The sequence below is a fragment of the Lynx rufus genome, unplaced genomic scaffold (assembly GCF_022079265.1).
Source record: "Lynx rufus isolate CCGP_SWC_20201006 ecotype Redwood Valley unplaced genomic scaffold, mLynRuf1.p SCAF_8, whole genome shotgun sequence".
Lineage (NCBI taxonomy): Eukaryota > Metazoa > Chordata > Mammalia > Carnivora > Felidae > Lynx > Lynx rufus.
Genome location: NW_025814896.1, coordinates 108,997,593 through 109,022,721, shown reverse-complemented (window position 1 = coordinate 109,022,721; position 25,129 = coordinate 108,997,593). Strand labels below are relative to the sequence as shown.

General features: G+C 37.5%; 1 protein-coding gene and 1 long non-coding RNA gene across 7 annotated transcripts in view; one reads left to right on the top strand and one right to left on the bottom strand.

Annotated features, from left to right (window-relative positions):
- Window positions 1-25,129, bottom strand: part of SOS1 (SOS Ras/Rac guanine nucleotide exchange factor 1) — a 146,213-nt gene that overhangs the window by 102,933 nt on the left and 18,151 nt on the right. The window lies entirely within an intron of this gene.
- On the top strand, window positions 1,430-9,858 carry LOC124504042 (uncharacterized). The gene is made up of 3 exons (XR_006960290.1): window positions 1,430-1,512; window positions 2,180-2,181; window positions 9,848-9,858. It is a non-coding gene; the product is annotated as an uncharacterized LOC124504042 (long non-coding RNA).

Sequence of the window (25,129 nt, the reverse complement as noted above, 5' to 3'; positions counted from 1 at the left end):
AAATTTTTTTTTAAATGCAGCCTTCTGAGTCTCATCCCCAGAGACTGTGGTTCAGTATGCCTGGGGTGAAGCCAAGGAACACGCTTCTTTTTTTTTAACTGTGGTAAAATAAACTTACCACTTAACCATTTTTAGGTGTACAATTTGGCACTAAGTACATTCACATTGTTGGACTACCATTGTCATTATCCATCTCCAAACTTTTTCTTCATTTCAAACAGAAACTCTGTAGCCCTTAAACAATAACTCTCCATTCCCTCTTTTCCCCAGGCCCTGGTAACCACTATTCTATTTTCTGTCTCTATGAATTTGGCCACTCTAGGTACCTCATATAAGTGGAATCCTACATTTGTCCTTTTATGTCCAACTTCTTTCACTTAGAAAAATGTTTTCAAGGCTCTTCCATGTTGCAGCATAGATTTGATTTCATTGCCTTTTTTTAACACTGATAACACCTAATCTTTTTTTTTTTTTTTTTTTTTTTTGAGAGAGACAGGGCACAAGTGAACGAGGGCAGAGAGAGGGGGGAGAGAGAGAATCCCACAAGGGGGTGGGAGAGAGAGAGAGAGAGAAAGAGAGAGAGAGAGAGAGAGAGAGAGAGAGAGCGTGCGAGCGAGGCTCACATTCACCTGAATCGGGGCTCCAGCTCACACAATATGGGACTCTAACTCACGAACTGAGAGATCACGACCTGAGCTGAAGTCAGATTCTTAACCAACTGAGCCACCCAGGCACCCACACCTAATCTTTTTCTTAAAGACTATTTCTTATGGCAGTTTTAAGTTCATGGCAAAATTGAGCAGAAGGTACAGAGATTTCCCACATACCCTCTGCATAGCCTCCCTTTGACTTCAGCTCAGGTCACAACCTCACAGCTTGTGAGTTCAAGCCCCACGTCAGGCTCTGTGCTGACAGCTCAGAGCCCGGAGCCTAAATCCCCACCAGAGTGGTACATTTACTACAACTGATGAATCTGCACTGACACAGCATTATCACCCAACATCTTTAGTTTACATTAGAGTTCACTGTTGGTGTTGTATGGGTTTTGACAAATGTATAAGGACAGGTATACACCATTATAGTATCACAGGAAGTAGTTTCAATGCCCTAAAAATTCTCTGTACTCTCTTCATTTTCCCCTCCCACCCAAGCCCTGATCTTTTTGCTGTCTCCAGAGTTTTGCCTTTTCTACAATGTCATATAGTTTGGAGTTATAGCGTAGGTAGCCTTTTCAGATCAGCTTCATTCACTTAACAACATGCATTTAAAGTCCTCTATAGCTTTTCATAGCTTGTTAGCCCATTTCTTTTTAGCACTGAATAATAGTCCATTGTCTGGATATACCACAGTTTATCCATTCACCTACTGAAAGAAGTCTTGGTTACTTCTAAGTTTTGCCAATTACGAATAAAACTGCTATAAAATCCATGTGCGGGTTTTGTGCATGGATGTAAGTTTTCAATTACTTTGGGTAAATTCTAAGAAGTGTGATTGATGGATCATATGGTAAGAGTATATTCAGTTTTGTAAGAAATCACCAAACTAATTTTTAAAATGGCTAAACCATTTTGCATTCCCGCTAGCAATGAATGGGAGTTTCCTGTTGCTCCACATCCTTGCCACCATTTAGTGTTCTAGATTTTGACCATTTTCTTTAAACTTCATTTATTAATTTTGAGAGAGAGGCAGGGAGAGAGAATCCCAAGCAGGCTCTGTGCTGTCAGTGCAGAGCCCAATGCAAGGCTCAGTCCCACAAACTGTGAGATCATGACCTGAGGTGAAATCAAGAGTCAGACACTTAACTGACTGGTACCCCTGCTTTTCAAATCAGTTTGTGAATATCCACAAACTAACTTGCTGGGATAATTCTGATTGATATTGCACTGAATCTATAGATCAAGTTGAGAAGAACTGACACCTTGACAATATTGAGAGCTCCTATCCATGAACATGAAATATGTCTCCATTTACTTAGTTCTTTGATTCCTTTCATCAGAGTTATGTAGTTTTCCTTATACAGATTTATATATATATTGTTAGCTTTATATCTAAGTATTTCAATTTTGGGGTGCTGATGTAAACAGTATCTGTTCTTTGCTTTTTTTTTCTAACTGTCTAGTTTAAGATGACTTTATCAGCCCTACTCCATTCTGGACCAGCCATTCTGGATCTAAAGCAGGAGTTTTCAGCCTTAGCACTACTGATCTCTTGAGCCAAATAATTCTCTTTTGTAGGGGGCTGTCCTGTGTATTTTAAGGTACTTAGCAGCCTCTAACCAGGTTTGATGTCATTAATTACATGTCATCAGCAACCCTGTGCTGGCCAGTTGTGACCACCAAAAATGTCACCAGAAATTGCCAAATGTCCCCTGCAGGTAGGAGTAAAATCACTACGGGTTGAGAACCAGTGATCTAAAGCACACCTTTGCCCTACTTCTTCATAGTCTACCAGGTGCAACCGGACCACTTGCCCTACTATACATTTTCCTGGATAAAAATTAAATCCCCAACACTTCATAATTCTCCAGCGTGGCCCAGCAGACCTCTTCCTCACTACTGTTTATATATATTTTCTTAAATATTCCCTTCCTTGTGTTTTCACAACACGCATTCGCATTCTATTTATATCAGAACTTTTAAAAACAGCAAAGTCCATGTATTTATACCTTAATATCTCCTGAAAAATTATACCTTTTTGAGGCAAGAGAGCTAGGTGATATATTTAAAACTTGAAATGAATTTTTACCAAAAACTCAAAGTATGCCTCAAAAGAAAAGACTTACGAAATTTTTAAATAAAATCTCTTTAAAAGACAAATTTAAACCCACTTGGAAGCTCTTAATTAGTTGTAAAAATAGTCTCTTCAAACTAGGCATTCAAGAAAAACTGCATACCACTCAAATTCTCCAATTAAAGTTTAAAATGAATATGACAATTTACTTCTAAATATCAAAGTTCTGTTATAACTTCAGAACTCTTATGAAGCACTATTACTTCTTTGGTAAAATGGAACTTTAAAAAAGAAATGGCTCTAAGCATATACAAAGATCTCAAAAAATCACTTACTGCAGAAATACTTTAATTTTTAAAATAAATGCATCTTTAAAACTAACATTTAACGAAAGGTTTAACTCTTACAGTAACAGGAAACTTCTTACACTTTTTCTTTAATCTTCAAACAATCTTGCAAAGATAGGCAGTATTTCCTCCACTATACAGATAATAAAGATTGATACAGGCCATTCTCAATATATGTGAATAATTAAGACCTGAATTAAAATCTTGATTCCTGGGGTGCCTGGGTGGCTCAGTTGGTTAAGCGCCTGATTTGGGCTCAGGACATGATCTCGCAGTCTATGGATTCAAGCCCCACGTCAGGCTCTGTGCTGACAGCTTGGAGCCTGGAGCCTGCTTCAGGTTCTGTATCTCCCTCTCTCTTTCTCTCTGCCCCTTCCCTGCTCATGCTCTCTCTCTCAAAAATAATAAAACATTAAAAAAAAATTTTTTTTTAAATCTTGATTCTTTTAGTAGCTATATGACTGGACAAGAGATTTAACTTCTTAGTTTTCCTACTCCATAATCTGAGGATAATACCTCCACTACAACCAAGATTATGTCACAACACAGATTAAATAATAAACTCAAATATGTTATATAAATTCACTCAAGGGATTATTATGTGTATGAATGGGCCCATAAAATTTTAAGTAACTCCATGATCAGTGAAGTGGTAACTGAAGTCCCTTTGCTATACATTGTATCACAAGACAGTAATAGCACATCAGTTAAGTGGTGACTTAAGAAAATTTCTTTCAGAAATTACTAATAATCCAGGTGTTTTTGTACTACTGTACAAAAAGTGTTATTTTAACTGCAATCTTCTCTTCTTTCAATCAAGGCAACAATCCAGTTGTAACTAACCTTTGGGTTCCTTCTGTGGGTTTATCAAGGTATTTTACTCTTTCCCTAAAAGGTGGTGAATATGTGTCTTTCCTGGTTGCCTTCCTAATAGGACTCTGACTTCCTTTTGAGGAATTACCTTTCCCCTCTGTACAATGTTGGTAAAAGAGTAATTTCTGGTGACCACTTCCCACCAGAGGAGCCAACAGGCTGGTCCCTAACTCTTCCAGTTCCAGGGGGTGCACACAAACACTTTTCCCTAAAACATAGGCAGGTAATGCAAGGAAGGAAAGAGACTGGAAGTCGGTCACACGCAGCAGCAGAGATCCAGCAGGCCTTTCCCACTTAGAAGTCTGCAGCATGAACCCTGAGGCCCCAGACAGAGCTCCCTGGGCTCCTGCCAGTTTTTCTGTCAAGGGTGCTCTCCTCCCTTCATGAACCTCTGAGCAGCACCTTCCAACAAATTTCTTTTACGATCAAGACCTTTTATTTGAAATCAAGAACTCCAACTGATACACTAAACTAATGGCAAACAGAAAGGTTCGTCTTTTTCACCTCTGGAAATAAATTAGATAAGGAAGGTGGATGAGTTTCTTTCTCATCCTGACACTTGGCCTATAGGGCTTTAAGTGTAATATTAATTAAAATTTCTAATCATTAAGATATATCAATAATTATTTCCTAAAATTGAATTTTTAAAGTATCAAGTCACGACAGATATCTCGGGTACATAAAACTATATAAATATTTCTGTAACAGAAAAAAAAAATTCCAAATGTTCATCTTTAACTCCCTACACTGGAGACAGGCCTTTTCCTAACACCTTAGTAAGAATTTGCCTTTGTTTAATTGGGGCTCCTAATCATACAATATAACACTATGATAATTCTGTAACCTCCTTTGGGGTAGGAGATACATCTTTTTTTTTTTTTTTTTTAAGTTTGTTTATTTTGAGAGGTGGGGGGAGGGGTGGAGAGGCAGGGGGAGAGAGAGGAGAGAAAATTCCAAGCAGGCCTTGTGCTGTCAGGGCACAGTCAGACACCAGGCTCAATCTCATGAACCATGAGATCATGACCTGAGCTGAAATCAAGAGTCAGACGCTTAACCAACTGAGTCACCCAGGAGCCCCAGGAGATGCTTCTTTTTAACCCCTGTATCCTTGGCCTGCCACTCAATAATCTGGTGAATTCAGTTAAAACATCAAATATCACCTGAAAATGTAACTTCCTGAAAAGGCATAGTTTATTATACCTTTAAAGTGAAGAATACTAAATACATCAAGCAATAAATGAAATTCTTTTGGAAAAACATGTTGAATGTTACTGACTAGTAGCTTAATTGTTTCAATCACCTAGATTTAAATAAAATCCTAACATAAAATAATGATTTTCTACTTTATATTTTCCTGAAATAACTGATCACCTATGTGATAGGTCCTCATAAGACAATTTTTAGTGTTTTTGCAATGCAGAAGCACATTTATGCACTTTATAGCAAAGTATTAGCAATCCAAATGACTCAGTACCACCTTTTTTTTTTTAATGTTGACATTTATTTAATTTTGAGAGACAGAGCGTGAGCTGGGGAGGCACAGAGAGAGAGGGAGACACAGAATCTGAAGCAGGCTCCAGGCTCTGAGCTGTCAGCACAGAGCCCGACGAGGGGCTGGAACTCACAAACCATGAGATCATGACCTGAATCGAAGTCAGATGCATAACCGACAGAGCCACCAGGCGCCCAGACTCAGTGCCACTTTCATTTCCACCAACACAGGACAGGGTAAATGTTTGTCTGCAAAATGCCAATGGCAATCAGGTATAAGCAATTCCACTCCGGGATTCCTATTTTCACATTCAAAATCAGATACGTTCTACTGGTAGGTTTTTACTTAATTAAGATCATTTGAGGGTCGCTTGGGTGGCTCAGTCGGTTGAGGGCCCGACTTCGGCTCAGGTCATGATCTCTTAATTTGTGGGTTTGAGCCCCGCGTCGGGCTCCGTGCTGACAGCTCAGAGCCTGGAGCCTGTTTCAGATGCTGTGTCTCCCTCTCTCTCTCTGCCCCTCCCTGCTTGTGCTCTGTCTCTAAAATAAACATTAAAAAATAAAAAGATAATTTGACACAATAGTGAGTTTGCCAAGAAGTCAGAGGAAACGGCAAGCACAAAAGCACGACGCAGGAGACTGCTTAGAGGAACAAGTGGCAAGAAGTTCAGTGTGACTAGAGCAGTCAGCAGAGTTTGGAGATAAGAAAGACAGGAGGCCAGATCACTTAAGGATTGACTTCGAGCTCAACGGAGCAGCAATGATGAAAAGCCAATGGTAAGTAAGGTCTATTGAGCCTTTTGAGAAGGGCGCACTGTTACTTTTAGTTCAGGGAACAAAAAGTTCATTGCTGTGGTTTCAGATTCCACACTGCAGTTAAGAAACTACCACTTGTGGGGTCTGATGTCAAAGAAAAATACTCATAGTATTTGAAAAAAGCTGTTAAATATATTTTCCCTTTCCAACTATTTATATGTATGAAGCTAGATTTTCTTCATATAGCTCAACTAAAACGACATATCACAATTGACTGACTGCAGAAGCAGATATAAGAAACCAGGCTTGGGCACCTGGGTGGTTCAGTCGGTTAAGCGTCCGGCTTCGGCTCAGGTCATGATCTCACGGTTTGTGAGTTCGAGCCCCACGTCGGGCTCTGCTGACAGCTCAGAGCCTGGAGCCTGCTTTGGATTCTGTCTCCCTCTCTCTCTGCCCCTCCCCTGCTCACGCTCTGTCTCTGTCTCAAAAATAAATAAACATTAAAAAAAAAAAAAAAAAGAACCCAGGCTTGTTCTATTAAGCAAGACATTAAAGAGATTTGGAAAAATGTAAATATGTAACACAATGCCACTCACTAAATTTTTTATCTTGGAAAATATAGTTATTTTAATAAAAATGTGTTGTTTAACAGTTTATTATTTTTATATAAAAATATGTTAAAATTTTTTGTTTTATTCTCAAAAATATAAATTCATGGGTATAGCCCATATAAACAGTGCTCTTTGGGAGCCTCAATAATTTTTTAAGAGTGTACAGGGGACCCTGAGATCAAAAACTTGAGAGCTACCCATCTACCAACCTAAGGTGTCCTGGAGTAGCATTCCCCAAACACCACTAACAATTTAGAAGGACTCCTTGTCAGATTCACTACAGAAAATCTATTTACAAATAATTTAGTCAGCTACAAACATCATCTCTATTCTCTCACTAAAACCCTAAACCATAAACCTGTTAGTCCAGGAACCTTCAGAACGTTTAGCGGGGAGAAGGGAGCTCCCAAGAGAAATCTCCACCGAACCACAGTATATAATACCAAATATAACATGAATAAAAGTGAAGCTACTCTGGTCAAAGTGAGGGTGGTATTTTCTGCCTCCAGTACACCCACCCCCTTAGCTACCTTGAAGACCCCCTAAGGTACTACCTAGAATTACACTGATTTAATTACACTGATTTAAATCTTTATTTTAAACCGCTGCTTAACTCTGCCGCTTACTAAAGTCTCAGAAAGGCTTCTGCTACTGTTTCAACTTCACCCCCTAGTAGAAACCAGATGTGTATTATCTGCATCTCTATAGACAACCACAAAATTGTTAAAATCTCACAGAGAACTCTCAGACCCACGAGAATGTCTCCAAATTCTTAAGAAACTGCTTGAGGACTGGTAGATGGGTGGAGTTAACATAAAAAGGCTTCCTGAAGAAAGACACACTACGACTAGGCAAGCAGAAGAGGCTCAGCTCAGAGGAGAGGTTCAGTGAGGAAGGGCTAAGATGAGCCGCAGTTTCCAGGCCATAAGAAGAACCAACTGCCAACCGGTCTGTGGTTCTAAAGTACCAAAGTTCTGCAGATTTACATTCAAAAGTTTGTGATTCAGATAGTAAAATAACTCCCTATTCCTCACTATGGGCCGGATGAACATTTCTTACTTTGCTAAGTTCCCTACTCTAGGTAAAATTTAAAAGGTGAAAACACACCAAGCCTGAAGTCTTAACAGGAATATCTGCCTCCAAGACAAAAATTATTCCAGTTGCACGTAGGATAGGGCTGTGTCACTATTCAAAGAAGACAGAGGGGAGTCGTTAAAGTTTTAAGAGTGAAGCAGAAAAATTATTTTAGCAACATTATACAATGGTTAGAAGAAGCTACTGGCTGTAGGGAAGTCTAGGCATGAGCTGACAAAGGGCAACTGGGAAATAATTTCATAAGTCAGTCAGCAGTGTTTTCACAATCCATTTTTAATGTTTAATATAATTTTCTGTGCATTTTACAGTTGGTTCCTGAGAAGCTAGATGTTTATGTGGAGCTACCTACTTGGCTACCCAAACTCCTCTAAAAGAAACAATGCAGATCAACTAATTTATGAAAAAAGCAACCTCCCAAAAGTTGCTTAACAATTACAGTGAAGGGCTAAATGAAAAAAACACATTTTAGTATTTCAACGAGTTATCTACTGGCCTATAACCTAGAAAGGTGAAAGCAAGACTGTCCTTCCCTGTACCCAGACTCAGCTAGGGAGATTTTTTTTTTTTTTTAAGGTGGGGGAGGAAGGGAAGGGGAAGGGCGGGCAGCTTTACACTTTTTCTGTTACTTCCTTTCTTCAACCCACTCCCTTTGAATTTTCTAATAAATGTAAGATGTTTCTTAGAAACAATCTGCTCAATGCGCTCCATTTTACATGAGTTTATTTATGGAAATCTATCCCACATCTCACTAGCACACACTCTTTAACATCAATCTTCTTCCTTATGTTACCTTTAAGGACAGAATAGAAAAGATGTCTACAAGGGTAGACACTGGTCAAAGGGTACAAAGTTTCATTTATACAGGATGAATAAGTTCTGGAGATATAATGCTGGGCTGGTTATTTTTTTTTTTTTTTAAGTTTTATTTACTTAAATAACCTACACCCAACATGGGACTTGAACTCATGACCTCGAGATCAAGAGGCCCATGCTCTACCGACTGAGTCAGCCAGGAGCCCCTCTGGAGATCTAATGGATAGTAGCATGGTGACTACAGTCAATAATACTGTATTATATACTTAAAATTTGCTACCAGAGTAGATCTTAAATGTTCTCACAACACAAAAAACTGACAACTATGTGAAGTGATGGATATGTTAATTAGCTTAATTGTAGTAAACATTTCACAGTGCATATGTATACCAAAACATCTTACACCCTAAATATATACAGTTTTTGACAATTATACCTCAGTAAAGCTGGAGGGGAAAAGGGAAAACAAAAACAAAAAGATATCTATAAAATATACCTTTTAAAACCTAATTATTTGTCAGGCTAAATTCATGTGGGTTTGTCTGGTCTTGGTTTTGGTATATAGTGAAGTAATAAAATACCATTTACATAAAAATATATGTATCAAGTATAAAAACTCATTTAAAAGTATTAAGCTTTTTATTACCTAATGAAATGTGTTACCAAGGAGATCTGTATTTGAAAAACACTAAAAATATATTAGCTGAAATAAATTTTTACTTCTCTTCTAACAACAATTTCAGAAATAAATTTACTAAGACCTACCTATACCTACCACTAATTAGCTATGTGATCTTAGATTAAGTGATTTATAATTTTTTTTTAATGTTTACTTATTTTGAGAAAGACAGCAGGGAGGGGCAGACAGGGAGACACAGAATCTGAAGCAGGCTCCAGGCTCTGAGCTGTCAGCACAGAGCCCCACGCAGGGCTCAAACCCACAAATCACGAAATCACGACCTGAGCTGAAGTCGGACGCTTAACCAACTGAGCCACCCAGGGGCCCCTTGGATTAAGTGATTTAATTAATCTCTATGGGGGGGCATTGAATTGGATGATCTATAAAGTTCCTTTAAGTTCCAAAATTCTTTGATTATTAAATATTTTCTTAAGATCAAGGAAATCTGTGAGGATCTGAAGAGAGATAGCCCTATGAAGAAAAGTTTACTTTATGTATGTAGGAGTCTTAAAAGAAACCAATTGAGCCACTAACAAGGGCTAAATATTACAAGAACCTATATATATGAAAGTACATGCAAATTATATATGCAAATGTGGGGTACAAATCTAAATTTTATCTTTTTTTTTAATCAGGTAGAAACTGCTCTGTTTATCAGCATTACTCTAATACTTTATAATTGTTAATGTGGATCATTAAGGTAGAAATCCTGAAAACAACAGTACCAGCACCACTTAGAAATGTAAAATCTTGGGCCCCGCCCAAGACTTTCTTAATATCAAGGAAACGCTAGGAGTGGGCCCCCAAGGAGTAAATTTTTAACAGCCCCTCCAGGTGATTCAGATGCTTAATAAAGTTTGAGAACAATTGATCCAAGCACAAGAGCTTAAGTTAAGTCCATGATTAACCCATGATGAGAAGAGTTTAAGTATTTTCACCTATTGAAAATTAAATGTTTGGGGCACCTGGGTGGCTCTGTCAGTTAAGTGACTCTTGATTTCGGCTCAGGTCATGATCTCACAATTCATGGGATTGAGACCCATGTTGGGCTCTGGAGCCTGCTTGGGATATTTCCTCTCTCTCTCTCTCTCTCTCTCTCTCTCTCTCTCTCTCTCTCTCTCTCTCTCTCTCTCCTCTCTCTCTCTCTCTCTCTCTCTCTCTCTCTCTCTCTCTCTCTCTCTCTCTCTCCCTTCTCTGCTCAATCTCTCTCCCTCTCTCAAAATAAGTAAGTATTAAAGCAAAATTAAGTGTTTATGTAAGCTTTAACTATTCTTTTTCAATCACAATATTATATTTTTAAGAATGCTGTGATTCACATAATGGGAGAAAATTTTTGCAATTCACGTATCTGATAAGGAACCTGTATTCAGAATATGTAAAGAACTCTCACAACTCAACAACAAAAGTACAAATAACCCAATTAATAACTGAGAAAAGAATCTGAATAGATATTTCCCCAAAGAAGAGGTAAAAATATGCTATGTTGAATATGCTATTTCAACACCATTACTTATCAGGGAAATGCAAACAAAAACCACAATGAGATATCACTTCACACCCACTAGGATGGCTAAAGTGTTGGTGACAAGGAGAAATCAAAACCTCACACACTGCTGACGGGAATATAAAATGGTACAGCCACTTAGGAAAATAGTCTGGAGTTACCATATACCCCAATAATTCCACTCCAAAAGAAACGGAAACATTATGTCCACACAAAAACTTGGAAACAAATGTTCATAGCAACATTATAACACTGTAACAGCCAAAAGGTAGAAACAACCCAAATGACTATCTACTGAGGAATGGATAAATAAAATGTAGTAAATCCATACAATAGACTATTATCTGGCATAAAAAAGAATGAAGTACTGATACATACTACAACATGGATGAAACTTATAAACACCTTTCTAAGTGAAACACACCCAGTCTCTCTCTCTCTCTCTCTCTCTCTCTCTCTCTCTCACACACACACACACACATTATATGACTGCATTATATGAAATGTCCAGAATAGGCAAATCTATAGAGACAGAAAGTAGATTAATGGTTGCCTGGGGCTGGGAGCCTAGGAGGTGACAGCTGAAGGGTACAGGATTTCTTTTTGAGGTGAAGAAAATAATTGATAATTGACTGTAGTGATGGTTGCACAACTCTATGAATATATCAAAAACCGGTGAAATGTATAATTTAAATGGGTGGCCTATACTTTGTAGCAACATGGATGGAACTGGAAAGTGTGATGCTAAGTGAAATAAGCCATACAGAGAAAGACAGATACCATATGGTTTCACTCTTATGTGGATCCTGAGAAACTTAACAGAAACCCGTGGCGGAGGGGAAGGGAAAAAAAAAAAGAGGTTAGAGTGGAAGAGAGCCAAAGCATAAGAGACTCTTAAAAACTGAGAACAAACTGAGGGTTGATGGGGGGTGGGAGGGAGGGGAGGGTGGGTGATGGGTATTGAGGAGGGCACCTTTTGGGATGAGCACTGGGTGTTGTATGGAAACCAATTTGACAATAAACTTCATATATTGAAAAAATAAATTAAAAAAATTAAAAAACTCAAAAAAAAAATAAATGGGTGGCCTATACAATACATAAATTCTACACCAAGAAAACTCCTACCCAAAAGAAAGAGAAACAGAAGCACAGAAGAAGAACAAGAAAAGATAAAGAAAAACATATATATTAGCTGCAAGGACAGTTTCAGTAGTATGCTTAAACCAACTGTTGAACAATTAAATACTATAGAAAATAACATCATATGAATCCTGACAGCATTCTAGGCACCCATCCTAACTAAGCCTAGTTTGAGTTATATTTATTGAGAAATTAACCAGCAAGATTTGTTCCAAATGTTGAAATTTCTGACAAGGGAACATTTATATTTGGAATATAAAGGTATTTTAAAAATACACTTAAAAAATTAGATGTATTCCTCTTTCATAAAATTCTCAACTAATTTCTCCTTGCTTTTAATGATGAGCCGCACACACAGAGCGTAAGTTTTCGAATTATGAGCAAAGAACTGAGAGCTTCCCCAGAGGTATGTGGAACACCACCAGGTAAAGGTAAGGAGGCAGCATAATTCTATTCACTGCCTCTGCAAGAAGAAAAAAAATATACAACTTTCTTCATGATCTCTTAATATAATGAGTTTTCATTTAATGTCTTGTTTATTCATTTTCTTAAGCGCTATCTCTATTTTTAAAAATGGAAAACAAGATTATTGAGATGGAGAACTAAGGATTTTGAAATCCAAAATATTAGGCCATATAGATTCTGAGGAGCGAAGCTGGTGAGATGAAGGAAGGAAAAGAGGAGGAAGAGATTTTCATTTTTATCTTATATGTATCTGTATTATTGATTTGAATACTGAATGTTTATTACTATTAAAAAAAAAAAAGATCCCCATAAGTGAGTCACAGGTAAGGTCTCAATGTTTTAACTTCTTGTTTTAATTTTTGTGATAGCTACAAAACCATTATGGAGATTCCCAGAGTCACCAGCATAATGCCTTTTAAAGGTTGGCCATTCAAAATTTTTATTATTTAAAAAAAAATTTTTTTTAATGTGTATTTATTTTTGAGAGACAGAGAGAGACACAGAATGAGCTGGGGAGGGACAGAGAGACACAGAATCTGAGGCAGGCTCCAGGCTCTGAGCTGTCAGCACACAGCCTGATGCGGGGCTCAAACTCATGAACTGCGGGATCATGATCTGAGCTGAAGTCGGATGCTTAACCGACTGAGCCACCCAGGTGCCCCCCAAATTTTTATTTTTTAATACAGAAATAAACTTGTATTTTTGCTGTAACCAAAGCATCCAGACTAAAACAGCTTAGTACTCTAAATTGCTAAAAAGCATTAAGTACTGATATTCTTAGAAGGAAATCACAAAAGGAATGTTTTGGCTTTTCCTTGATATGTACATTTTTTTAAGTTTATTTCTTTTGAGAGAGAGAGCAAGAGCAGGCAAGGGGCAGAGAGAGAGGGAGAGAGAGAGAGAATCCCAAGCAGGCTCTGCACCCACAAACCATGGTATCATGACCTGAGTCAAAACCAAGCGTCAAAACACTTAACCTACTGAGCCACCCAGGGGCCTCCCTTGACATTTTTGTTCCATTGTGGGGACTATATGAAAAAATTAGGAGTTGTTTAATGGCATAACAATTAAATAAATTCTGTAAGAAGCTGGATACTTTGGTACTTTCATCATCAGAAAAGGTAGAATTCATTTCATATACTAAAACTGTTAATAAATTATCAATAAGTGTATTAGGTTGTGTATTTTGTCGACTTCAAAGTTGTTCAACCTGAATCCTGTAAGAGAACTCTCAATAAAAGACAAAAAAAACCTGAAATTGACTTATTACACAGATATGAAAAAAAAATTGGCTACTTATACTTTTCCTACCTTGCAACGCTTTAAACTACTCAGGTAAAATGCTATTTTAACTTAAAATATAGTCATAAGGAGATTCCACTACACTCAAGTCCTGGTAGTTTTATAGTATAAATATTATGTGCTAAGATATTTGATTCCAAATTTCAAGTATGTCAGTGAAGTGAAAAAAATAGTTTTTTTTTCAAAAAAATAAAATTTACTTAATAAGGGAAATAAAGGGTTTTTCTCTCTTCCATTTTTTTAAATTTAAATTTTAGTTAACATATAGTGCAATATTGGTTTCAGGAGTAGAATTCAGTGATTCATCACTTACATACAACATCCAGTACTCAACAGTGCCCTTCTTAATACCCATCACCCATCTAGCCCATCTCTCACCCACCTCCTTCCATCTACACACAGTTTGTTCTCTATCATTAACAGTCTCTTGTGGTTTGTTTCCCTCTCTTCTCTTTCCCTCCACCTACCCATGTGTTCATCTGTTTTGTTTCTTAAATTTCACATGTGAGTGAAATCATATGGTATTTGTCTTTCTCTCACTTATTTCGTTTAGTATAATACATTCTAGCTCCATCCACATCACTGTAAATGTCAAGATTTCGTTCTTTTTGATGGCTGAATAATATTCCAATGTAATCTACATCTGTATATGTATCTATATCTATATCACATCTTTATCCATTCATCAATCAATGGACATTTGGGCTCTCTCCATACTTTGGCTATTGTTGATAATGCTGCTATAAACATTGGGGTAAATATACCCCTTTGAATCTATATTTTTGTATCCATTGGGTAAACACCTAAAAATGCAATTGCTAGATCATAGGATAGTTCTAGTTTCAGTTTTTTCAGGAACCTTCATATTGTTCTCCAGAGTGGCTATACCAGTTTGCATTCCCACCAACAGTGCAAGAGGGTTCCCTGTTCTCCATATCCTTGCCAACACCTGTTATTTCTTGTGTTTTTAAATTCAGCCATCCTGAGAGGTGTGAGGTGGTATTTGATCTACATTTCCCTAATGAGGAAAGATGTTGAGCATCTTTCTATGTGTCTGTTATCTGGATGCCTTCTTTAAAAAAGTGTCTATTCATGTCTTCTGCCCATTTCTTAACTGGGTTATTGCTTTTTGGGTATTGACTTTGATAAGTTCTTTACGGATTTTGGATATTAACCCTTTATCAGAAAGGTCATTTGCAAATATCTTCTCCCATTATGTAGGCTCTCTTTTAGTTTTGTTGATGGTTTCCTTCACTGTGCACTTTAAGTCCCAATAGTTCATATTTTCTTTTGTTTCCCTTGTCTTCAGCAACGTATCTAGTAAGAAGTTACTACAGCTGAGGTCAAAGAGGTTGCTGCTTGTGTTCTCCTGTAGGATTTTGATGGTTTCCTGTCTCACATATAGGTCTTCCATCTATTTTGAATTTATTTTTGCGTATGGTGTAAGAAAGTGGCCCAGTATCAGTCTTCTGCATGTTGCTGTCCAATTTTCCCAACACTATTTCTTGAAGAAACTGTCTTTCTTCATTGGATATTCTTTCCTGATGCACTGAAGATTAGTGGACCGTATAGTTGTGGGTCCATTTCTGGGTTTCCTACTCTGTTCCACTGATCTATGTGTCTATTTTTGTGCCAGTACCATACAGTTTTGATGACTACAACTTTGTTAATATAGCTTGAAATTGGGAATCATGATGGCTCCAGTTTTTTCTTTTTCAGGATTGTTTTGGCTATTCAGGGTCTTTCGTGGTTCCATACAAATTTTAGGATTGTTTGTTCTAGCTCTGTGAAAAATGCTGGTGGTATTTTGATAGGGATTGCATTAAACGTGTAGACTGCTTTGGGTAGTAAAGACATTTTAACAATGTTCTTCCAATCCATGAACATGGAATGCATTCCCATTTCTTTGTGTCCTCCTCTTCAATTTGTTTCATAAGTGTTCTATAGTTTTCAGAGTATAGATCTTTTTACCTCTTTAGTTAGGTTTATTCCTAGGGATCTTTTTGGTTTGCTGCAATTGCAAATGGGATCGATTCCTTGATTTCTCTTTCTGCTGCTTTATTATTGGTGTATAGAAATGCAACAGATTTCTGCACTTTGATTTTATATCCCGTGACTTTGCACAATTCCTGTATGGGTTCTAGCAACTTTTTGGTGGAGACTTTTGGGTTTTCGATATAGAGGATCATGTTGTCTGCAAATAGTAAAAGTTTGCCTTCTTTCTTGCCAATATGGATGCCTTTTATTTCTTTTTGTTGTCTGATTGCTGAGGCTAAGATTTTCAGAACCGTGTTAAAGAGCAATGTTGAGAGTGGACATCCTTGTCTTTTTCCTGACTGTAGGGGAAAGTCTCTCAGTTTTTCCCCACTGAGGACGATATTAGCTGTGGGTCTTTCATATATGACCTTTATGATATTGAGGTATATTCCATCTATCCCGACTTTGTTGAGGGTTTTTTGTTTTTGGTTTTTTTTTTAATCAAGACTGGATGCTGTATTTTGTCAAATGCTTTTTCTGCATTTACTCATGGGATCATATGGTTCTTATTCTTTCTTTTATTAATGTGGTGTATCATGTTGATTGATTTGTGAATACTGAACCGGCCCTGCAGCCAGGAATAATTCCCACTTGATTATGGTGAATAATTCTTTTAATGTACTGTTGATTTTGATTTGAGAATTTTTACAGACATGTTTATCAGGCATATAGGCCTATAATTCTCCATTTTGGTGGGGTCTTTCTCTGATTTTGGAATCAGGGTAATGCTGGCTTCATTCATAAAATGAGTTTGGAAGTTTTCTTTCTATTTTTTGGAACAGTTTGAGAAGAATAGGTATTAACTCTTCTTTGAATGTCTGGTAGAATTCCCTGGGAAACCATCTGGCCCAGGACTCTTGTTTGTTGGGGGATTTTTGATTACTGATTCAATTTCTTTGCTGGTTATGGGTCTGTTCAAATTTTCTATTTCTTCCAGTATCAGTTTTGGTAGTTTGTGAGTTTCTAGAAATTTGTCCATTTCTTCCAGATTGCCCGCTTTTGGCATATAATTTTTCATAGTATTCTCTTATAATTGTTTATTTTTATTTTTTTAATGTTTATTTTTGAGAGACAGAGTGTGAGTGGGGGAGGAGCAGAGACAGAGGGTGACACAGAATCTGAAGCAGGCTCCAGGCTCTGAGCTGTCAGCACAGAATCCGACACAGGGCTCAAACTCACAGACTGCAAGATCATGACCTGAGCCGAAGTCAGACACTTAACCGACTGAGCCACCCAAGCATCCCTCTCATAATTGTTTGTATTTAAGTGGTGTTGCTTGTGATCTCTCTTCTTTCATTTGTGATTTTATCTATTTGGGTTCTTTTTCTTTTCTTTTTTTCTAAGTCTGGCTAGGGGGTTATCAATTTTGTTACTTCTTTGAAAGAACCAGCTCTTAGTTTCATTGATCTGTTCTACTGTTTTGTTTGTTTCGATATCATTTTATTTCTGCTCTAATCTTTATTATTTCCCTTCTTCTGCTGGCTTTAGGCTTTATTTGCTGTTCCTTTTTAGCTCCTTTAAATGTAAGGTTAGGTTGTATATCTGAAAACTTTCTTGCTTCTTGAGATAGGCCTGAATTGCAATACACTGCCACCTTAGGACTGCCTTTGCCGCATCCCAAAGGTTTTGGACTGTTGCGTTTTCATTTTCATTTGCTTCCATGTATTTTTTTAATTTCTTCTTTAGTTTCCTGGTTAACCTACTCATTCTTTAGTGGGATGTTCTTCAACCTCCATGTATTTGAGGGCTTTCCAAATTTTTTCTTGTGGTTGACTTCAAATTTCGTAGCACTGTGATCTGAAAATGTGCATGGTATGATCTCAATCCTTTTATACTTTTGAGGGCTGCTCTGTGACCCTGTATGTGATCTATTCTGGAGAATGTTCCATGTGCAACTTGAAAAGAATGTGTATTCTGCTTTTGGATGAAATGTTCTCAATATATCTGTTACATCCATCTGGTCCAGTGTGTCATTCAAAGCACTGCTTCCTTGCTGATTTTCTTGATCTCTCCATTCTTGTAAGTGGGGTGTTAAAGTCCCCTACTATTACTGTATTATTATCAAGGAGTTTATGTTATTGATTTACATATGTGGGTGCTTTCAAGTTGGGGGCATAAATATTTACAACTGTTAGATCTTCTTGATGGACAGTCCCTTTAATTATGATATAATGCCCTTCCTCATCTCTTGTTACAGCCTTTGGTTTAAAATCTAGTTTGTCTGATGTAAGTATGGCTAGTCTGGCTTTCTTTTGACATCCATTAGCAGGATAGATGGTTCTCCATTCCCTCATTTTCAATTTGCAGGGGTCTTTAGGTCTAAAATGAGTCTCTTGTAGGTAATGTATAGAATCTTGCCTTTTTTTTTTTAGTGCATTCTGATACCCTATGTCTTTTGATTGGAGCATTTAGTCCATTTACATTCATAGTGATTACTGAAAGATATGAGATTAGTGTCATTGTGTTTCCTGTAGGGCTGGTTTAGTGGTCACAAACTCCTTTAGTTTTTAATATTTGTCTGGGAAACTCCTTCTTTCTCCTTTTTGAGCGACAGTTTTACTGGATAGCGTATTCTTGGGTGCATATTTTTCCTATTCAGCGTGTTGAATTATCTTGCCACTTCTTTCTGGCCTGCCAAGTTTCTGTGGACAGATCTGCTATGAACCTGATCAGCCTTTCCTTGCAGGTTAAGGACTATTTTTTCCCTTCCTGCTTTCAGGATTCTTCCCTTGTCTGTGTATTTTGTGAATTTGACTATGATATGTCTTGGCGATGGCCAGCTTTTATTGAATTTAATGGGAGTTCTCTGTGCTTCCTGGATTTTGATGTCCTTTCCCAGATTAGGGAAGTTTTCAGCTATAATTTGCTCACATATACCTGTCCCTTCTTCTCTCTCTTCACCTTTGGGGACTCCTATGAAATGAATGTTACTGAGTTTTAATAAATCTCTGAGTTCCCTAAGTCTGCCTTCATGATCGCTGACCTTGATCTTCTACATCACTAATTTGCTTCTCTGTGTCCTCCATTGTCATTTTTGTGGCCTCCATTGGGGTTTGCACCTCAGTTATAGCATTTTTAATTTCAGCCTGACTAGGCTTTAGTACTTTTAACACCACAGAAAGGGATTCTTTGGGGTCTCCTATGTTTTCAAGCTCAGCTAGTATCCTTATAGTCATTGTTTTTAAATGCTAGTTCAGACATCTAACTTATATTTGAACTGATTAAATCCCTGGCCATCATTTCTTCCTGTTCTTTCTTTTGAGGTGAATTCCTCCATCTTGCCATTTTAGAGGAAGAAACAAACAACAACAACAATAAAATGAAATAAAATTTTAAAAATTAAAAAAAAAAACAAATAAAGGAAGCTAGGTCCTAGGTCTGTTTTGATCTGCTTGTTCAGAGAAGCTTGATAGAAAAAAAGAGAAAAGATACAAGAAGAGAGGAAAAAAAAGAAGAAAAATTTAAAAAAATTAAAAATCATAAAGTAATAAAATAAAAATAAATTGTTGTGTGTCCAAGAAACAAAAGAAAAACTACAGCAACAAAAACAAAACACAGCCAAACAAAAACAACGAACAAACAAATGAAAAAAAAAAAAAAAAAAAAACCCAGGGGCGCCTAAGTGGCTCAGTTGGTTAAGTGCCCAACTCTTAACTTTGGCTCAGGTTATGATCTCAGTTTGTGAGTTCGAGCCCCATATCAGGGTCCACACTGACAGCGCAGAGCCTGCTTGAGATTCTCTCCCTCTCTCTGCCCCTTCCCTGCTCACATGCACACTCTCTCTCTCTCAAAATAAACAAACATTAAAGAACAAAACAAAACAAATGAAACCAGATCCAGTTTCCCCTTGAGCTGAACCTTTGCAGTCTACTCTAAATACACTAAGCCTGTGGAAGTGATTTGTGCTGGCCTTCTGGGGAAGGGGCCTGCTGCTCTGATTTTCAGGTGGACTGGCCCTAGTGGAAATGTGCCTGGAAGGCACAGGAGGGCAAGGGTTGGTATAATGGCTCCATTCTCCACTTGGCGGAGATGTTTAGATCTCTGGGGTCAATCAGTGTGGGTGGGCTAGCGATGAAAATGGCTTCAACCCACTCTCTAGTCTCTGGAGTGGGAAGTATGCACTCTCAGAGATGTGTGATTAATCACCCCTCCTGTGTCCCTCATTTCCGTCAGTTCTCCGCCTCCCCCCGACCCGTGTCTAAGCTGTCCATTTCCTAGGTGGTGCCTCCCTTCAGAGTTTTATCTCAGGTGCAGCTGTGTTTCAAAACCCCACACATCAGAGATGCCCATGGTTTGGGCCTGCAGGTGATCTTCTGGGGGAGGGTCTCACCCCATTGTGGCCCACCTGCCCCAGGAAATGGTCGCACCACCACATAGTGGCAGTGGCTCAGAGTACATAGTAAATCACAACACAGAGCCAACTCCGGGCTTGTTGCCCTCAGCCAGTGTATTTGTTCCTATATGGGTGAACGTGGTGGTTTAATGGCACCCCCTGGGACTTTTATCTGTGGAGAGGCCACATCACCTCTACCAAATGCACTCGAAACAGAGGAACCATTTCTCCCTGTGTGACCTGGGGTATCCTCAGCCTGTGATGCCCACTCCCAGGGAGTCACCCTGCTTCCTCACCAGATAACTGCCAGGCACTGAGCTCTGAAACTTCAGACTCTGGGCTCTATTTATAAAAAACTGGTGGTACTGAAACCCTCTCCTTTTTCCCCAATCAATGGCTTTGGGGAATAGTTTTCTTGTGCAGTTCCCTGTGTGCATTTTTCACTTTCTCTCTAGCTGCTTTCAGGGGGAGTGCTTTCTTGCGCAAACCCGATGCACTGCTCTCTCTTCCCCCCTCTTTCTCTTCTCTGTGAAAATGGCTCTCTCCCCTCCGCAGCAACACAGCTCTTTTCTCCCACAATTCACCTCTCCATATCATGCACCAGCCACATTCTCTCCTGCAAATTATGCAGATTTTTCTGCTAATCCTCAGATTGATTTCCCACATGTTGAAAATGGTTTGATGTTGATCTAGCTGAGTTCAAGGAGTAAGACAAACCCAGGGTCTCCTTACTAGTCGGCCATCTTAACTCCTCCACCAATGTCAGGTGAGAAAATTACTTTTATAATAGAATTTGAAATACCCTGGCTGGGGGCGCCTGGGTGGTGCAGTCGGTTAAGCGTCCGACTTCAGCCAGGTCACGATCTCGCGGTCCGTGAGTTCGAGCCCCGTGTCGGGCTCTGGGCTGACGGCTCAGAGCCTGGAGCCTGTTTCCGATTCTGTGTCTCCCTCTCTCTCTGCCTCTCCCCCGTTCATGCTCTGTCTCTCTCTGTCCCAAAAAAATAAATAAACGTTGAAAAAAAAAAAATTTGAAATACCCTGGCTGAGAATGAGAGAATGAGGAAAGGGCAACAGATAATTTTAATATATAATTTAAATATAATTTTTTCCTTCACCGGAGATTTTCTTTTCAAGGGTTTACATAGCTTTAGCTGCTATAAATAATGGAGTATAACACTGCCATCTAAAAAGTGGTTTCATTATGAAATAAATTTTCTAGAATTTTCTGGGTTATTTTTATTTCAAGACCAACACAATACAATTTCAGTTGGGAAAAAAATATTTTCACACACCAAAAGAATCATATGCAAATGCAAGGCAGAATTTGTAAATAGATTGGCATGAATGCAGCCAGAGAAAAACAACACTTTACCTACATTAGAAAAATAATTAGAACAACAACAGATTATTCAACAAAAATCATGGAGGTCAGAAAAATGTGGCACAACATTTTTTAGATGCAAAGGAAAAAGTTATTTTTTTAATATTTATTTTTTTTTGAAAGAGAGCATGAGTGGGGGAGGGGCAGAGACAGAGTGGGAGACACAGAATCTGAAACAGTCTCTAGGCGCTGAGCTGTCAGCACAGAGCCCGATGTGGGGCTCGAACTCGGGGACAGTGAGATCATGAGTCGAAATCAGATGCTCAACCAACTGAGCCACCCAGGTGCCCCAAGAAAAAAAGTTATTAATCCAGAATCCTATATCTAGTAAAAATACAGTCTGGAATGACGAGGAAATTAAGACAATTGAAGCAAAATTAAGAAAATGTGTTGCTGGCAAACCTACCCTAAAAGAATGGCTAAAGGAAGTTGTCTAAAAAGAAGGAAAACAATAAAAGGAAGGAACTTCAGAATATTAGGAAGAAAAGAAGAAGATGAAAAAATATACAGGTAAATACAATAGGCTAATTATGTTTGATGATTAAAGCAAAATTCTAATGTTGTCTCACGTGGTTCTAAATGTATACTGAAGACATATTAAGACAACCATTAACAGAAGTGAGTAAAGGGAAGGAAGTAACATTCCTCTATACTTAATCAAACTCATCAAGTGACACAGTACCCTGAAATAAGCTATGCATATACAATATATTACCTACAACAGAAAACAAGAACTAAAATGGCAGGCCATTTATGGCAAGCCATAATATAGCAATAATTACAGTGCATAAAAATGGTCTAAACACACCAATTAAAAGCAAACGTTGCAAAGAGGATTAAAAGACATGACCCAACTATGTGCTATCTACATGATACTCACTTCAAATATAGTAAGTTGGCTGACATAAAAATATATATCACATGAGGATTAATCAAAAAAAAGGAGTGACAACATTAGTATCAGATAAAGTAGACTTCAAGGAAATTTATCAAAGACAGAGAGGGACATTACATAGCTATAAAAGGGTCAATCCAAGAAGCGATAGCAATCCCAAATGTGTATCCACCAGGCAGAATTCCAAAATATGTGAAGCAAAAATTGAGAGAACTGAAAGAATATAAAGACAAATCCAAAGTTATAGTTGGATAATCCAACACCCCTCTCTGAACAATAAAACTAGACAGAAAATCACCAAGAATTTAAAAGAACACAACATCACTATCAACCAACAAGAACTAATCAACATTTATAAAACACTCCATACAACAAGAGTGGAATACACATTCTTTTCAAGTGTGTAAGATTTAAAAAAAGACAGAACATATCTAGGACTACAAAGCAAAACTTAGCAAATTTAAAAGTATCGAAATCATATAGAATATATTCTCTGACCACAATAAAATAAAACTAGAAATTAATAATAGAAAGGTATCAGAAAAATCTCCAAACGCTTGGAAACTAAACTTTTATCTAAATAACCTATGGCTCGAAGGGGCGAAGAGTAAGTCTCAAGGGAATTTACACACACACACACACACACACACACACACACACACACACACACACCATATATGTACATACACATATATATGAAAGAAAATAAAAACACAGTATATCAAAATTTGTAGGGCATAGGTAAAACAGCACATTATAAAAAAAGAGAAAGCCTCAAATCAATCATCTAAGTTCTTACCTCAAGAACCCCAGAAAAGAGCAAATTAAAAGCAAACCAAGAAGGAAAGAAACAATGAAGACCAGAAACCAGTGAAATTGAAAACAGGGGGAAAATAGAGAAAAATCAGTGAAACTGCTATTCTTTTAAGAAATAAAAAATTGACAAACATCTAGCAAGACTGGCAAAGGAAAAAGACAACACAAATTACCAATATTAGGACCAAATCAGGACTGAAGCATGGATAGCCCTACAGACCATTCAACTATAAAAGGATAATAAGAGAAAACTATGAATAACTCTTCAGACATAAGTTGACAACTTAGAAGAAATGGACCAATTTCTCAAACAACAACACAAGCCTCCCATAACTTAACCATTATGAAATAATTTGAATAGCCCTATACCTACTAAATAAATTGAATCTGTAATTTCAAAACACCCTAAAAGCTCTCTAGACCCAAATGGTTTTGTTGAAATTTATAGCAAACTTAAAAAAAATTTAACACCAATTCCCCACAATCTTGTCTGGAAAATAGAATTGAAGGAAACACTTTCAAATTCATTCTATAAGCTAGTATTATCCTGATACCAAAACCAGACAAAAACAGAACAAAAAGGAAAACTACAGACCAATATGCTTCAGAATTATAGATTCTTAAAATACCAGCAAGTGGAATTCAGCAATATATACACAAAATAATTATTATACACCATGACCAAGCAGAGTTTATCACAGGGGTGCAGGTCTGCATCAATACTGTAAAGCTAATCAATGTAATCCACCACATTAAAAAGCTAAAGAAAAAAGTCCACATGATCATGTCAACTGAAGTAGACAAAGCATTTGACAAAACACAACACCCATTCATGGAAAAAGAAAAAACTCTCAGAAAAACAGGAGCAGAAGGGAACTACCTCAACTTGATAAACAGCATCTACAATAAACCTAAAGTTAACATACGCTTGACAGTGAAAGACTGAATGTTTTTCCCCCAAAATTGGGTGGTGAGGAGGCAAGAATATCCACTGTCAACATATTGAAGATAATGCTGGAAGTTCTTTCTAGTGCAATAAGATAAGAAAAGGAAATAAAACACATATAAATTTGAAAAGGAAAAAATATAAATGTCCCTATCTGCCAATAACATAATTATCTAGTAGAAAATTCCAAAGAATCTACAAAAGAAATCCTGCAAAACCCCAAAAATAACAAAAAAGAGGGAACTCTTAGAACAAATAAGTGAGTTCACTAAGGACACAGGATACAAGATAAACCTACAAAAATCAATTGTATTTTGATATAGTGGCAATGAACACATGCATACTAAATGTAAATTAAATTAAAAATAACCCCTACAACCAAAATACTTCAGTGCAAATCTAAGAAAACAAGTACAGGATGTGTACGCTGAAAACAACACAATGTTGTTGTTGTTGATTAAAGAAACCAAAGCTCTAAATAAATGGAGAGACATTCTATGTTCATGGAATGGGAGACTCAACACAGTAAGAAAATCAATCCTCCCACCGCCTTAAATTAATACATAGGTTTAACACAACTCCTACCAATATCCCAGCAAGATTTTTTATAGATATTGACAAGATTATTCTAAACTTTATATGAAAAAGAACTAGAATAGCTAAAATAATTTTGGTAAAGAATAAAATGAGAAAAGCCATTCTACCCAATTTTAAGACTTATTATATAGCTATGGCAATAAAAATTGTGTAGTATTGGCAGAGAGAGAACCATGCAACAGAATAGAGAACCTAGAAATAGGCCCACAAAAATTTGCCCAAATAATTTGTGAAGAAAGTACAAAAAAATTCAATGAAGGAGAGATTGCCTTTCCATCAAATGGTATTGAAGCAACTGAACATCCATAGGAAAAAAAA